Genomic DNA, 17,366 nt, shown 5'->3' on the forward strand with positions numbered 1-17,366 from the left:
CCTGGCAACATTTCCAAACAAGCAAATCCTTTTCTAATTGCAGTGTCATGAAGTTTCAAATTTAACATCCTAACCGAGGTCTGCAGAGTCTGATGTGTAGCTGCAGTTTCTCTGAACATTGCATGGACTGACCTTGGGCTAAATTTGCTTGGATGTCCACTGCTGGGAAGATGCTCCACACCTGAATGCTCCACACTGGCAATTTGACAAAGCATCACCTGGCTGCTATTTACCCTCTTAAATCATATGAAAGCAGTAAGGTGATACTTAGTTTTTCCACGAGTCTGCACAGAGTCACCTGAAAACTTTCTTTTTCACGACTGTAAGTAGAGGGGACAGCTAAAGAAAAGTGTTTCGTTATTTAACTTAAGTTAGTGGATTCTTAGCCAAACAGTAATTTTAGACAATCATTCCTGCTCTTTGAGAAGTCGCCAGAGTAAATCCAATAAAAGCAGTGCTGGTAAAACTGTTCTCAGAGTACTTTTCTTTCTGCAGTAGCAATATTCAGTTTCTCGTGCCCTCAGGAGGCCTCAGTATCAGCAGCAGGCAAGTCGGCCAATGACAGGTCTGACTGCAAGTCATCTAATTGTGATGTCTTTACTTTAACACGACTTGGTGGCCTAGCCGTCTGACACCCAACCACTCACTTAATAATCACCCCCACTAGTGTGTTTTCTGCTGAATCGTTTCTGTCTGGTGCGGGTCTAGCCTCAAAATACACCGCCGAGCGTTGCGTTAAAAGGCTGCTCTTAAAACTGTTTTTTGAGAGACATTTCACTTTACTGAGAGATATTTCGAACTAGTTGTTTTTCTACGGTGCAGCACGGTGGCACGGTGGTTAGCACTGTTGCCGCACAGCAAGAAGGTCCTGAGTTCAATTCCACCATCAGGCCAGGGTCTTTCTGTGTGGAGTTTGCATGTTCTCCCCGTGTTTGCGTGGGTTCCCTCCGGGTACTCCGGCTTCCTCCCACCGTCCAAAGACATGCAGCTTGTGGGGATAGGTTAATTGGATAATCCAAATTGCCACTAGGTGTGAATGTGCGAATGAATGTGAGTGCGAATGGTTGTCTGTCCCTGTGTGTTGGCCCTGCGACAGACTGGCGACCTGTCCAGGGTGTACCCTGCCTCTCGCCCTATGACAGCTGGGATAGGCTCCAGCGCCCCCCGCGACCCTGAAAAGGATAAAGCGGAAGCGAATGGATGGATAGTTGTTTTTCTAACAAAACAACAACTAGTTCTTGAGGATCGGTCATGGCATGCGTCGCTCAGTCACAGGTCATTTGAGGAGCCTGGGTACTCGTGCTCTTGCCCTGAGCGCCAAATATGCCAGCACTGTCACTCCGTCAGCAGCAGAGCCAGAGACAAAAGCTTCACTTCACAGCCTTCGCTTTCTTTTCAAACACAGCACGTCTGTGCAGTCTGTCAGAGAAATAAATACACTACACCAACAAGCGGAAAAGAAAAGGACCAACAATTGCGATGTGCATCACCTACAGGTGTTTATTGTGTACTATCGAGCATGTGAAAAACAGTGGCACAGAAATGATGAGCCAAAGTGTCCGTACGCAAGGGCGCATTTCTAAAGGTCACATCCAAAAGCTCGTTCCAGGTTGTGATTTGAAGCAGTTGAAAAACACCAATTGATATTCCACCATAACAACAGCACTCCTGAGTCGTTATGGATTTTTCCCGAATCTCCTCAAATCCCCAGTCCCTGCTGAGAGCAATATCCCCCCTACCTAGCACCTGGAGGAGTACTTTTGATTTAATGTCTTTCAGTCTGCTGCAGAATGAAGAAAAAATCTCAACCAATTTTCTGAGAATGAACCAACTAAAATAAAGCCACAGAAAAAAATTACCAACTCGCTTTATTGCAACTTGGCTCTGATTCTTAAATTGGATCTATGAACACAACACACAGTGCAAACTTCACAGAGACTCAGCTGATAACTTAATAATAGCTTACTAATAAAATATGAATTTCTGTGTGTACTTGAGTCTCTAATTATTATTGAATATAAGTAGGTTTTAGATGGTTGGTCAGATAAAAAATTAAAAATCTAAACATGTCATCTTCGATTCTGCTCTTTCATATGTTTTGCATGCCGCAACTGCAGAAACTGAGACATAAAAATAGTTAGTTTCTCATTAATCCGATGATTTGAAGTACTACGAGGTACACATAGTGCATATTATGCTTACTATCATTTCATTTCTTTTCCTGTTTTACTGGGAGTTTTTTTCAGCAGGATGCTAGAGCCATAAATCAGCCAGGCTGGCATTGCAGCAGAGCGTAGTTTATTGCAAAAACTTGCCAAGCAGAAACGCCAATATAGGTTTGAGATGATTTAGAAACAGAGAAACCATCAGACTGTTTAGAAGAGAGGACTGACCTGCCTTCACAGTGTGAAAAATCCTCTTCACTATGCGTCCTACTCAGGTCCAGCAGATGTTTACACTCCTGCCTTTTTTAATGACCATAAAAACCAACCTGGGTAGAAGTGGAACATTAAGCTCATGACTTCAAATAGGCCAATGCTTATTCAAAGCCAGCTTTAACAGACTGTAAATAAAAGATGGCCACCATAATCTCGCCATTACTGTTGTGCTCTGTAATGTTGTTTGATCCGTTTGCACAGTGAAATTAAAACCTTGCAAAGACAACCTAACTGTCTGAACATCAATATATTTCTGATTTCAATAACAGGACTCACATTTTGGTGCCTGAATTTTAGTTTTATGTCTCAATATCTTCCTTCACCAAATCCCCAAATCTGCTCTGTGATCTTATTTTTTAATTATTATTGCTGTTTGTCAGATGTCATTTAAAATGCAGTAACAAGAGTCATTTCAGTGACTCGCGTTAATTGAACTAAAGCCTTGCAATAAGCTATAAACTGAGCCAGCAGCCACATACACTTAAAGCATCCCCACACTTAATTATGATTAATTCGGAGTATCAGGGAAATTCAAGCAGCTATTTTATAAAAGTGGAACAAAAAAAAGTTAACCTGACAACAGCTTTTTGTAAAGTTGGCCATTTTTTACACAGGAGTCTATAAAGAGTGACTCGCTTTTAGAGCCACCCCCAAGTGGCTGTTCTAGGAACTGCAGGTTCGCCACTGGCTTCATTTTTCAGCCCTGGTTGCTCGGCTTTAACAGACAGGTGTAAGTCTTTTTTTAGCAAATAAACAACAGACTAGCAGCTGATTAATGCAAAGCCAACTCTACCTGGCTCAGTTTCTATACCTGAGTAGAAAAGAATGAAACAAATCTCTAAATAACTGCTAAATGTTGTATTGGGCACATTGTACATGTCCCTTATAATGAGCCTGTGTTTCTATTGCCCCCTCAGGGCGACAACTGTATATTCACAGTGAGATCCAGGAACACATACACACAACATAAATGAATTATGTAGCATACGCTCCAATAACACTTGACTTCCCATCTGCTCTCGCTTAAAGACATCTTGAGCTGTTCTCACCTGCTCACACAGAGACACGCATACACAAACTCAATCTCTACATTTACGCAATCTACATAACCAGCGATAATCCACATTATTCTGATTGGCCGGGAGCACACCGGCACACACACACTGAGATGTAGTGCAACTCTGTTACCACGTAGCTCTGCCCTTCTGTGGTTACACACACCCGCTTCACAAACACACTGTTTTTCCCACACGCGCACAAACACACACTTGCATATAAAATCACCGCAGCAGTGCATCCTTCAGCAACATAATCTAAGACACAATGAGAAAGCATCGGCAGTAGTGGAGGGGAATGCGTGTGTGCAAGAGACAGAGAGTTAAACAAAGGAGAGGAGTGCAGAAAGTAGGTCCAATACTGTTTCTATGGTGATTAATGAGATACAAAAGTCTTTAACGTTATCATTATGGGTACGAGAGGAGTGGGTGACTGTGTGTGTTTGCGTATGTGTGTGTGTAACAGAGAGATAAAGTCAAAGCAAGACAGAGACAAGAGAAATGAGAAATTCTCTGTGAAATGAGTTTAGCCCCCCCTCGGCTGCTTTTCTATCTTTGGATCGATACCAGTTTCTCCCATGTAAGTGGGACACTGTTTGGCAGGAAGAGTGAAGGAGGTCAATAAAAACACACAACATGTATAGAGAAGATTTCTGAGTAAATCTGAGTGAAAGTGACTTTTATACCTTCCTGTCTATTTTGAAGTACGAATTAAACTGCGGCCTCTGAGCAACAACTGCAGGCACCGTGACTCAGAGAGGGTCACCAAAGGACCAAAGGAGTATATGTGAGCCTTTGACTGGAGGGAGTTGGTTTAAATCCCTGGATTGGCTTGGCAAAACCTGACAGGAAAAGATGAATGAGTAACATTTCCCAGTAATTCAAGATTTTAAGATATGTGTTTTTTTTTCTTCTTTGAGCAAAGACTTACACATCCAGTGCCCTTGAAGTCTGGGAGCTGTACTCGCCAGCTCTCATACGAGGAACACAGTCAGCAACTTTTTTAAAGGAAAGAAAAGCTGCAGAACCACGATTATTATCCTGTGTTAAAGTCCAGTGTTTTGCAAGTCCATTTATCTATCCTGACCTCCTACTTGTACCGACTTTGTAGCTCTTTCTGTGTCACCTGACTTCCTCTTTTGCCCCTGTCATAACTGCTTTGACCACTAGAGGTCACAACAAATGTAAGTGGGTTATAATAAATGACTTGTTTTTGATGCAAGGACAGTTACAGTGATGCACATGTGAACCATGGCTGTTTTAAAAAGAATCCTTGGCATTACGTTCAAGTTCAATCCAGCATTTAAGCTCTGAGAGATGTTTTAGACCTGTGAGAAGTGTAGTAACGTTCAACTCTGTAGGTTATTCCATTCACTATAGTACAAAATGATTAAAAGCTGTTTTGTCTAAATGGCAGTCTAAGGTTTAGCCATACCACATCTGTATATTTGAATATGCTTTTGGAATATGCAAAACAAGTTTCAAATCTCTACAGCTTGATTTTCACACCATGTTTAAAGTAAGCTGTAAGTAATGGCTTGGGAAGGTTGGAAGTTGTACAAGTGAAACCTCAAACTACTGCACTATTTGTAGCTGATGTAAGCAAATCACTGCGCAGAATGTGAAATGTGTCTTGCGACTAGTTTATCGGCTGACTTTGCTGTAGTTCTCTACAAGCTATTCTGTCATAGCGTCCCCATCAAACATCTGGCTGATGGTCTTTTCTTTATGTGTAGTCATGTCTGAAAACGTTTTTTCAAAATAAAAGCTGAACTGACATCGGTTCGAGGTGCGTCTTCAACACACCCAGATGTTCTGGTATGACGTCCAACCAAGATAAAGTTTGTGACTGCAGAATTATTTTTCAACTACCTCTTAATCAGTTATAATAAAATTAGATAAAGGAAACATTGTCAATTAAAAGAATGTGGAAAGAAATACTGTTCAATGGTGATTAAAATGCAGAATCTCAAGCTTCCTTCCTACTGAGCTAACTGCACATTTAGCCAATCCCATCACTGAATCTATGGTTCAGTCATTGGTGTCAGAGAGGAATATTTATAACAATCCTATGCATTATGTTCCTCGTTCAAATGAATGAAACAGAAGTCCAGATGTGCATAACATAAATAGTGTGGATAGATTTCTAATGATATATTTTTTTAAATAGCTCTGATAATAAAAATCTGTGTACATGTAAAAGATCTGAGGCCATCTGCTTACAGCTGTGTACTAACTAAATTAGTTGTTGTTTAATGAAAAACAATGAAGCATCTAATTCCTGCAATAATCTGATCTATTTTTCTCACTTTGTAAGAGGCCATCCGACTAAACCTCTGCAAACTGCATTCAGTTTGTGCCGCTGTGTTGACCAATTTAAATGAGTTTCGACCAAGTGTCACATTTACTAATTGGGAGAAAACAAACAAAAGTTGCACTCTTTTCTAAACACAGGCGCAGTCAGTTCATTTCAACATCAAGCGCAAACCATAAGATGCTCTTTTTTTCACTGTAAATCGGGTGTTTGCACGCTTGATTTAAAAAAATTCTCCTACCTATATTTTAAAACTTAAGAGACTCCTAGAAATACATATGCAGCAAGGTCAGTCACAAAAATTTCCGAGTTCCCACCTCCTACATGCAATCTACACTACCTGCCCAGCATCACCATGAATACACTGCAACTTGCTAGAGAACAAAGGAGTCAAAGAGTGCAGTCATTTTCTCAGGAATTGGTGGAGACCAAAAATGAGCTAAAAGTAAATTTAAATAATGTATTTGCAATGTTCAGATGACAGATAAATCCAAGTAATAACAAAGGACTCTGAAGTTCCCTCCAGAGACTTTGCTTTATTTTGTCTTGTGCCTCTAGGCCACAGGTGTCGAACTCCAGGCCTCAAGGGTTGGTGTCCTGCAGGTTTTAGATGTGTCCTTGATCCAACACAGCTGATTTAAACGGCTAAATTGCCTCCTCAGCATGTCTTGGAGTTCTCCAGAAGCCTGGTAATGAACTAATCATTTGATTCAGGTGTGTTGAAACAGGGTGATATCTAAAACCTGCAGGACACCGGCCCTCGAGGCCTGAAGTTCGACACTCCTGCTCTAGGCTTACATCAAATGTATTTACAACTGCAGCTGTTTTCAAACAGTCTGCCGAGTATGTAAATCAGCAACTGTGTGTGGACACATTTGCCTAATCACATTTAGAAGGTGAGAATATGTGTGTGTTTACAGCCATCTTCGCTGGTCCGCTAAGTGCTAAAACATCCATAAACAGCAAACACAGAAACAGCAAAATGTTGCAGGCAATAAATTTGTATCATTTGAATTATTTTTCATACGTAATTACATAAAGAATGATGATCAACAAGAAAACAGGGAGAAGAACTGTGGTATTGATGATTTGCTATTCCACGCCTATTTCTTATGCTAAAGCAATTTCATCACCAAATCTCATATCCTCTATTCTAAAGTGAAAGTGAAAGCGTTAGTGCATGAGCATTTTAAAGTTTGATTAGGGGACTCTTGTTTTCCAGAATGAGTCACATTAAGGCTGGTTGATCGATTCACAGATCCAGGGGTCGATGCGACCTATCTGAGGCAGGCATGAAAGCGCTTTTGAAGCTTTTGACCCTCATCCGACAGCCTACTCAACCAGCATTCATTAACCAGATAATCACACTCTTAGCTGTGCACACTTTTGTGTTTTCTCACAAAGAAACATACATACACGGGTACAGTCTAATGCTCCTACGTCTATGCATTTATCTGGTAAATCCATGTTAGCTGGGTATACTTGTTTGGGCGGTTTGAGGATGTGGGGTCGGATTTGTATGTGTGTAAATATTCAGAGGTAACAGGCTGTACAGCATGTATTCGGTCTTTGAAGCCAGCAATTAGCAACAGGCTCATTGTCAGGGTGTGAGATTCACGCATGTGACGCTATCGTGTGTCTGCATACGTATGCGATCGCATTTGTGCCTAATATCTACTTTGATCTATCTAAAAGCATGTTTGAAGCTGCGACTAAGATCCAAGCAAACCAGCGACAGATTTTCATGCTGATAATGACAGAGTGGACAACCAACGCAGTGAAGAGGAAAGTAAGAATGAGAAACCAAAGGAAAGAAAGACTATAAGGCAGAAGAATAATGGCAGAATGATCCAGAGGAGGAAATGAGAAGTGTCATTGGGGCCTGTAGGCTGAAAAGGCCAGAGAGGTTTCCTGAACCATCAGAAGACAGATGAATGGTTAAGTGTGTATGAATGTTTCATTCTACTTCTAGATCAGGACTGCGTTAGAAAATGAACTTAATGAACGTGGCTCTGGGGCTGAAGGTTAATAGCTGCATTTGTAAGATGGATCTGAGGGAAATACAACTGGATGGGCTCAGTCGTTGGAATAAAGCCTAAAATGAAGAATGAAAAATGTATCCAACAGAAAACATTGGGTCAAGTTGGGACATAGACCTGCTTGCCATCACCTACATCCAGATGGTCAAGCACAGACGCATGTCGTCATCACCTCCTAGTGACAACTGACTCCCGTCTATTAACCATTCTCATCTGCCTCCAAATCCAATAAATTTCTTCTTGACAGACTAACACTAACACCTCTAAACTGGTTTAAATCCAATCTTTTCAACCACATTCGTTCATTAAATTCTTAAATTTCAAATCCCAGGAACTACTGGTGTCCCCCAGGGATCTGTCCTGGGGCATCTTCTATTTATCACCTGTCTACTTCCACTTGGTCATATCTTCTGTAAGATTAATATCAGTTTCCATTGTTATGCTGATAATAATAATAATGTATATTTTATTGATTACTCTCTCTGCATTTAACCCATTCACTCAGTGAAGCAGCCACTAATCAGGCACCTGGGGAGGGACGGTAGCTTGCTCAGAGGTACCTTTAGGGTAGCTACTCAGTGGATTCGAACCCCTGACCTTCCGATGATGGGGTGACTATGCTACCTACTGAGCTATCCCTGCCTACACACAGCTGCACCTATCTATTAAACCCATTACACTCTCCCACCCACCGCCCTGTGTGTTTCCCTCCAGGAAATCAAATCCTGGTTCTCTTGCAACTTTTTCAAATTGGACAGTGATAAACCCGAGGTTCTCCCCGCTGGCACCAAATCCACCCAGTCTAAATCTAACAGTTTTCCACTCCATATTGATAGCTCATTTTCTCCCTCCTCTCAGATTACAAATGGCTGTAAACTGTCTAAAGTGGTAGAATCAGCACTTCTTTGAGTTTCAGCTACACCTCAGCACTGTGACTTTCAGGAAGGCTGAATTGTGCAACAGTCTTAGCTGGGTGTACCTATTAAACTGAGTGTTTTGTATTCAAAAAAACGGCATCAAAGGCAAAATCCCGATTCGGTTGTTTTTGCTGTATTTTCATTTTTTGTCACTGGAAACACAGACACACGCACAGTAATTCGACCTATTGTTAATATATAAATATTCAGTGACGCAGCGTTAAAATCCTGTTTTGGTGGAAGAGCGATCTACCCGTAGATAGTACTGATTCCATAATCACAGATAACCTTCACACCAAATAGTTGTGTGAACAGCTGTTGTATGATGTAAACCCTATACAGAAGGAAAATTCGTCTTCCAGTGTTGCTATAGGATTTACTGTGATAGAAGGATGGCTACCTTTTCCCTCTCTCCCTCATTATTCTTGTTTGTCTGCTACTTTATTTCCTTTCTCAGCTTTTCTCATCAACACTTATTGCACTTATTATTGCCACATCTTCTTGCTGGTTATCGCCTGTCTCGTCATTTCACTTGTTAGATTCCTTCCTGTCTGTCTCCCTCATTATCCCTCCCCCTTTTTTGTCTCACAGCCGTCTCCTCTCTCCCCTGTTTTCCAGTAGCATTGCTCATCTCGGACTGGTGCTCTCGCTCATCCTATCATCCCATCTCTGTCATTTCCCACCTTTGTTGTTTACCAATTTTATCTCCTCTGACTCTCTTTCCACAATCACTGCCATATGTCCTTATTATTGTCTCTTAATGCTCAGCTCAATGTACCATCCAATCAGGGGAGATCCTGCCCTGTAACACCTCATCCTGCTGTAAAATTCCCATTCTACTTATCCATTTTTGTTCCAGTCTTTTTCCCCTATCCTCCTCTTGCCCACCCATTTCTTCAATCCATTTGTGCGTAATCTGGCGCTGCAGCATAAACCCCAAACCTGGCTTATATAATCTGATAAGAGTCCGCACACACATGCATACTTACACACACACACACACACACACAAGCTGTCCAGACACGTTGCATGCATGACTGCAGGCTGGTACAGAATGCAATGTGTACGTGTGACGATGTGTTCACAAGTGCATGCATTAGCAGTCGTGAAATCTTGCAAGTGTCTGCTTCACTGGACCTGGTGGCTTGTATGTTTTCATGTTCATGCGTGTGTGGGAGTGTGTATGTGCAGTCAGGATTGTCATGGCCGGTGATTTCCTGATTGGATTTAGGAAGGGATGACCATCAAAAGGAGAGGTAGACAGGAGGACAATAAAATACATTAACGACATGCATTCCTAAATACTCTAATCCAGGATTTCTCTCTTTGTATTACTCCCTTCACTGCACATGTACATGCTTTGTTCAGATGCTTGCATTACGTGGAACATCGATTTCTCCACGTTCACTTTTGCTGTTCAGGTTTTGTTTGGTTTGGCCTCCTCTCCCAGCTACTCAGTCCTCAGTGTTACCACGTTCAAAAGGGCATTTGTGTCAGCGTGAACGTGAAAATAAAGCTGTTGTTGTCTTTCATCTTTCTCACTGAAAATAATGGGCTCTTTTGTGAATCCATTTCAGAGATGGAGTGTTTTCACTGCCTCTCTGAGTCGCTCCTGTAAAGCGAGGAAAGGGCAGCGCGGGGGTTTTATCATACAGGAAAGCACTGAGCTAATGAAAGACGTGGTTCCATTTAACTTTATTAGTTTCACCACAGCTCTGTCACTGCCATTTGCCGAACACAAACAAATGAAACACAGTCGTGCTATCCATCTGCTCAGCCATCAAACTGTACTTCTTCTTGGCATCGCTCGCACAGAGCACACGCCGCGGCACACCTCTTTTTGCATCCGTTCAAAGAAGCAGTCATTTCTTATCCCTGCGGGGGTATTTACTTGTGAAATTAAAGAAACGGAGGACAGAGAGATCAGGCCTCAACTCTAAACATAGTTAGGTGTTTAGCCAAAGAACTTGCAGACTCTTAGTTAGAGGAAAACAGTGATGCAGCAGTGGAGCTATGATGAAAATAAAATCTTGGTAAAAGAAACGAGATGAGAGGTTTTGGGAAAGCATCTAAGGATTTAATTAGTTCAGTAAATTAAAGAAATTAGACTAATTATATTTCAATTAGATGCTAGTCTGCACTTATAGCAAATGTTTAGCAACATTCTGTAATTAATAGTTAATCTTCAAAAAGAGATTTTATTATTATTTTTTAAATAAGATGCTTCAGACTGAACCAGTCGTTCCTAGCTATTTTGGCTTAGGTCCTCTCCCAAGACACATTGTAAAGCACTTTGTGGAACCAGTTAGATTTATGCTGCTCTGGAATCAGTGTACAGCACCTTTAGATCTACTATACTGTCTATAAACAGTATACATCAGCGGTCTCCAACCTTTTTTGCACCACGGACCGGTTAATGCCCGACAATATTTTCACGGTCCGGCCTTTAATGTGTCAAATACACCAAAATAAAAAAAATAAAACTACTACCGGTACCGAAAAAAAGAAGATTTATTCATAACACACGAAAAGACCCATGAAAACCGAGTTAACGATCAAAACAATAACAAAATAACGCTGAAAACTGATAAAAACCCTGAAAACCATACATTTCACACTTGCGGCCCGGTACCAAACGACTCACGGACCGGTACCGGTCCGAGGCCCGGGGGTTGGGGACCGCTGGTATACATAATACTGATAAACTGCAGTCGTGTGAGCACTAACCATGTGACACTGGTCTTTTTGGATGTCACGTTCTCATCTCAACTCGTCACATACCGACACTATGTGACAAATCGCCTGTATGTTGTATCTGATAGGGTTATGGTTATGGTTGGTGCTGGAATAGCAGGGTGGAGCGTGTGTTACAGGCACAAGCGGCATTCTGTTGGATTCAATTGAGAATCCGGAGTGGATCATAAGGACGAAGGGTACCTTTCGTGTTACTATGAGACACCTCGGGATGTGACAAATCGTCGTTATGTTACGCATTGGGAATGAGAATGATCTGGACAGCAACCATCGGGCAGTCACCGGTCGTAAGGGAAAAAATGTGCATTCCCAGACTGGTTGGTGAGCGGTTGCTGGAGGTCACTGGGTAAAATCAGTCGTATTCATTCACTCATCTTCACTAAACCAAGGATGTAATAGAGGTTACGTCTAAGCCAGCGTTCTCGCACATGTACAGTTAATGTGAAATAACCTCCCCAGTGTTTTTCTGTCTCCCTCTGCTCTGTGGCGTATGTGCAGCTCCTCTGTTCTGTCTGTGCTAGCAATAAGCAATTACTGTTATAGAGGGTGAATAACACTACATGAATCAAATGCAACATTGACTTGTAATACACAGACACAGTTCCCCCCACATGTTGCATGCTCCAGGTCTAACAGTTTTTCTTGCATAAACTCTGTATCGCGGGGAGAAAAGCTCGCATCATTGAGACCAACAAAAACAGTAAAGTTCTACATATAAATCCATTCAACTGTATTAATAATCAAATAATTTCAGATAAATAGAATTCAGAATATTTGAAAAAAAAAATCTCCTTTGGCAAAGAGGAAGTATTCCCAGCACCCATGCTTGGAGCACTGCATGTACTGTATGTACTTAAAGTTCAGTCTCCTCCAGTGTGTCAAGACGGTGATCCTTCAACTTGATTTTCATTTCCAGTTAGTGCGCCAGCCTGTGAGAGAACATTTTTCGTGTGGCCAAAAAACTGTATTCACCGTGCTCTGAAATGGCACGCTGCCATGCACCGCAGTTCGTATCATCAACTCCAAATTGCACTACACTAGAATACTGCACTGACAGGTTCACCTGGCGGACGAATGGACACTTAATGTTTAAGCAGAACGACTCACCTGGCTCGCTCCCTCTTCAACTGAATTGGCTGAAGCTCTGAACATCAGAGACGATCCTCCACATGAGACCTGAGTCAGTTTGAAAGAGAAGTTGATATTTGCTCTCCGTGCAACTTTGAGGTCAGTGATGAAATCGTGCATCGCTTGGTGTAAGTGGCCAGAATGGGATCTAAAAATAGCAGCCGCACTGGAAGGTGTGTGGACATGCCTGAAAAGATGACCTTGAATGTGAAAAGGGCCAAATTTTAACTGGATGAGATTTTCAGATTTGAACTTTTTGGTCACGTTTCACATTTTGCCACATAAATAGACATGAATTTAGAAATTAATTTAATACCAATGTCCTTATCAATACTGATTATAGGCTGGACCGCAAATGGTGTAAAACAGAGGCCTAGAGGCATTAACATCAGCCTCAAAGCAAGTGTTACATTACCCCTGAGTCTAAACAAATACAGTGTAGCAACAGATTAGAACAAAGAATTCCATATGATACAAATATGCAAAATTTCACTGCTGCCACTGTTTAATAATGAGTAATACCAGCACTAATAAAAGGAACTGATAAGCTTAGTGATGCGATGGATTGGTTATTTTGAAACCAGTTCTCAATTCGCATCCTCATTACTTGAAAAAAGGCCACAAAAGTAACTGTTGAAAGCTACTATACTACACTATAATATAATAGACTATGTTACTTAACTAGCATACTGCACAGAGTATGCAAATAGCCAATAGAGTTTGTATCACTACACCCTGTGAGCACTTTTTCTTGGTATTTGCCAAAAGTTGCAAATTCACAAAGAACTCAGTTTGACTAAATACACGACTGCTCCAAGCCTTTATTTCTTTTACTGTTTGTAGTACCACTTGGAAGTCACACAAACTAAATTCCTCCGCTACTGCAAAAGGCTGTGACATAAAAATGGAGAGAAGCTTTGAGCGGAGGTGTAAAGGCGCGCAGGGCGAGCGCAGCGCAGACACTCAAAGACCGAGGTTCCCACAGGACCTCGCGTTTAAGTCCGCTTGTACTTTAGAGAGATACAGAGTGTTGCTATGTATAGGTGTGATGATTTTTATTTGTAAACTCCACGTGAGCGCATGTGTGTGTCATCAAGGCCCGGCAGCAGAGGTTAAAAAAGAGACACAGAAGTAAAGGCTCTGTATGGACGTGTGCGAGAGTAAGTCGCTGCAGCAAAAACTAAATCCACGAGCAAAGGAAAAAGTGCGCATGGAAGCGCGGAAGTTTAAATGTTCACGCTCAGCATTCATATTAACTTATTTATGCATGATATGTGTGTGTGTGCGTGTGTGTGCGTGCATGTCTTGAGGATGAGATGGGGAGAGGGGAGGTGGGGGTTAGCATGCGAGCTCCCTCGGGCTTTTTGCTATCCTCTCTGTGTGTGACATTAGCAAGGGATGGAAGTCTGAGCACTGTGCTGCCAGTACCTCTCAACATCACACACACACACGCACAGAGGCAAAAACAAACAAACAGAGGCTGGCAGATACTGGATATGAACATCTGCAATATGACTTGCGCTTGGGGAGAGAAGAGTGTTTGTGTGTGTGTGTCTGTGTGTGTGTGTTTGGGAGCGTGAACAAACCACATCCGTGACTTCCCATCCATAGAAAAGCGAAGGACGATTATGCTGATTGTGAGTTGCATAACACTGTACGTGTAAACGGCATTATGATACTGCATACATTACACTACACGGATTATCTGAAGCCACATTTTGGTATTTCTGTACGCCTCACAAGAAACGCATCGCAAAGAGTGCAGGCTGTGTCTGCTATATAACACAAAACAGATTAAGATCTGCTTTGTTTTACACAGCGGAGAAATATAGGGGTGTCTTTTCGCGAGAAAATGGAGAATTCCTGGAATTACCAGGACTTCAGGATATCAGGTCTATTTGTTTTATAAACTGCTCTGACAGTGTTGATGTGAAGCCACACAGAAAAGGTTAAAAGGACAGACGAAGACAGAACAGAAGGCGTGGGGAGGGGTGGCTGGGGGGGGGGCAATTTGATATTGCTGCGTTGGTGTTAATGTTGCACCAGCACCATGATTGCAACTGACCAGTTTATTTGATGTAACGTGATAGCTTGGTGAAAAACAGGACAAAGGACAAGTTCGCCTTCAGAATGTTCTGAAAAGCTAACATGTGACCACTGCTATTGTTGTGAAAATGCACAAAATGCGATCTATTTTAACCCAAAGTATAATCTTATCCCACAGCTAGCAGACTAGTTCTGTTGTCGAAATCTCGTCTAACCATGAGTGAAAACTGAAAAATTAAAAAAAAAGAAGAAGAAGAAAAAATTTACATAATTTACATCTGTTTTATTGACCACTTATCCAATTCAGGGTGCTTGGGGGGCTAGAGCTGCTGCAGTCTGGGAACCTTGGGAATCACAGTCATTCAGACCTGTGGATAATTTGAATCCGAAACTCAACCAAACACACATAGGAAGAACGTGCAAAGTCACAATAGAAAGGCCCCCTGAGTCAACCTAGTATGAAAAAAATGAATCAACATTGCCTTTCGGTTTTGTGGCATGGAGGTGCAGTGTTTCGCACTGGCACCTCGAGGCAAGAAGGTTCTGGATTCAAATTCAGGTTGGGGCCTTTCCGTGTGGACTGTGCATGTTCCCCCTGTCCCTGTGTGTCCAAAAACATGCTTTCGGTTCGGTTAAGTGATGATTCTAAGTTGACCATAGGTGTGTGTGTGTCCAGAGTGTACCCCGTTTCATGCCCCATGCCCCTCCCCCCTGCAATTGGATAAGCAGAAGAAAATGGATGAATGACCTTTTGGTTTCACATACGACACAAACCCAATCTCCTGGAGAAAATTCTCTTTTGGGGCCATCTAAGACAGTAATTTCACATACAAGAATGATAAAGCAGATAAGAAAGACATTAAGACAGGACACACAGAGAAAATTAAAGTGGAAAAGCAACATAAGGGTAGACAGGAAATGCAAGAAAAAACACAGAGGGCAGGAAACCAACAGAAAGTAAACCTGTGTTGAAAAAAGGGAGGTTTATCAGTGGTAAACATATAGACGTTCACCCACTTCATTCCTCTTTTAAAAGAGCGTACACTTCTTTCTTCAGCCATCCAGTGCAAACCTGTCCATTCAGAAAAACTGTAACCTTTTCCAATAACCTGCAGCCACCATTTCCAAACACCAAGCCGGGTACATTTGGCTCTCTAAAGCTCTCAAATGGCTAAAATGGAGAGGCTACATAGTCCCACCGACTGCCAGGTTTGGCAGGGTTGTAGGTCAGACTTTTTAGATCAGGTTCACCATCATCAGTGTCGCTGACTCTTTGTTATAAAGCGGGTGTTTAATTTCTGATCAGATTTAGATGGTGGAAGTAAATACTGCTTTTTTCAAGTCTCACCCAGGGCTGGTGAGTGAAATTTACTGTAGTTCAAAAATTCTTCAAAGCATTCTTTAAAAGCAGAGCCCAAGGTTGTTCATTTTCACTTGTGGAGCTGCCAGCGACTGAAGTTGATTGAGTTTGTTTTTCCATACACAAATTCCACAAACTGGCCTAGGGCTTAAGCGATTTAAAAGGTCATTGTATTCTTCATCTGTGCCCATTTTCACAGTTGGCTGGATAAGTCTGCAATTGTCCATTTCACATCTTTCCTCCCATTCATGATATTAAAAGAACAGCTTGCACTGATTCTGGCCTCAGAGAGTAGCGAGGAAAGGACACAAGCAGGGTTGTGTCTGTTTTTCACCCTCTCCTCTGTCCCTTCTTCTATCTTTCAGAAATCCTAACTGCTTTAGTCACTTTTCTTCACTTAGCACAATTTTATTCTGCCATCCCTAAAATGTAATTTAAAGCAACAACAGCACTGCAGACAACCATAAGCAAAATCTCCGGGACGGTCTGCCCTGTGAATCACCGCATGAGGATCAAGCACACGCAGATAAGACACAGACAGCCACAGACATAGAGAAAGACACATTCAAAGACACAGTCACTACCTCTCACACACTGTGGTGAGTCCAAGTGTGCGTATCATATGCTGAGGTTACTCACAAAACAAATGGCTCTCCTCCACCTCGGTGTTTTCTATTCTTAGCAGCAGCAGGGGGAGCCTCTCTGCATATCAATGCTCGGCTCATCTTTAAACATAATCTGGTGGGATGATAATTGTAATCAGAGCACTATCTAATGTGTCTGTCTGCAAAAGAGTTTTTTTGTTTTTTCTGCAACAACTTTTGTTACATATGTGCACATTTTTAGATTTTGTGGAAAAGCCTGTCATTGTTTGCCAGATGATGATGATGGTTATTTTATTAGAAACAGACCCAAGGACTTAAGGACGTAGAGATGACTGAGAGCAGCAGAACTCATGTGGGATTTTAACTAATCCACCAAGATCAATGAGACAAGGAGTCCTGGCAAGTGCACCTCACTCCATGGTTAATTTGGCACAGGAATATTCTACCAGCAGCTTCAGTTACCAAGTTGAATGAAGAAGTATCTGCCAAACTGATGAGCAATGAAACACACTCGAGTTACATTTACCATCATCCTGTTATTTGTACTTATGACCACAGAGGCCAAGCTGAACAATCCAGCCACACTCGGAGGGATTAATTTGTTGGGGTGCCTTCGGTCTTCCTCCCTTACATCAGTTGGGCTTCAGTCACCTCCAGAGCAAAACCTGCGCTTTAAACGTGTCGGTTTGGAGCAGTAAGGCACAACTTTT

General features: G+C 41.9%; 1 protein-coding gene across 3 annotated transcripts in view; it reads right to left on the reverse strand.

Annotated features, from left to right (window-relative positions):
• Window positions 1–17,366, reverse strand: part of slc8a4b (solute carrier family 8 member 4b) — a 127,150-nt gene that overhangs the window by 101,791 nt on the left and 7,993 nt on the right. The window contains exons 1-2 of one of the 3 annotated variants that reach the window (XM_087837664.1): window positions 4,425–4,701; window positions 4,180–4,335 (exon numbers count right to left, since the gene is read on the reverse strand). The exons of the other annotated variants lie outside the window; for them this stretch is intronic. The gene's annotated coding sequence lies outside the window, so the exon portion shown is untranslated. Of the gene's footprint in view, window positions 1–4,179; window positions 4,336–4,424; window positions 4,702–17,366 lie in introns of those variants that run through there. 3 annotated transcript variants of the gene reach the window in all.

Source organism: Neolamprologus brichardi, chromosome 3 (genome assembly GCF_056152115.1).
Source record: "Neolamprologus brichardi isolate AB-2024 chromosome 3, ASM5615211v1, whole genome shotgun sequence".
NCBI lineage: Eukaryota > Metazoa > Chordata > Actinopteri > Cichliformes > Cichlidae > Neolamprologus > Neolamprologus brichardi.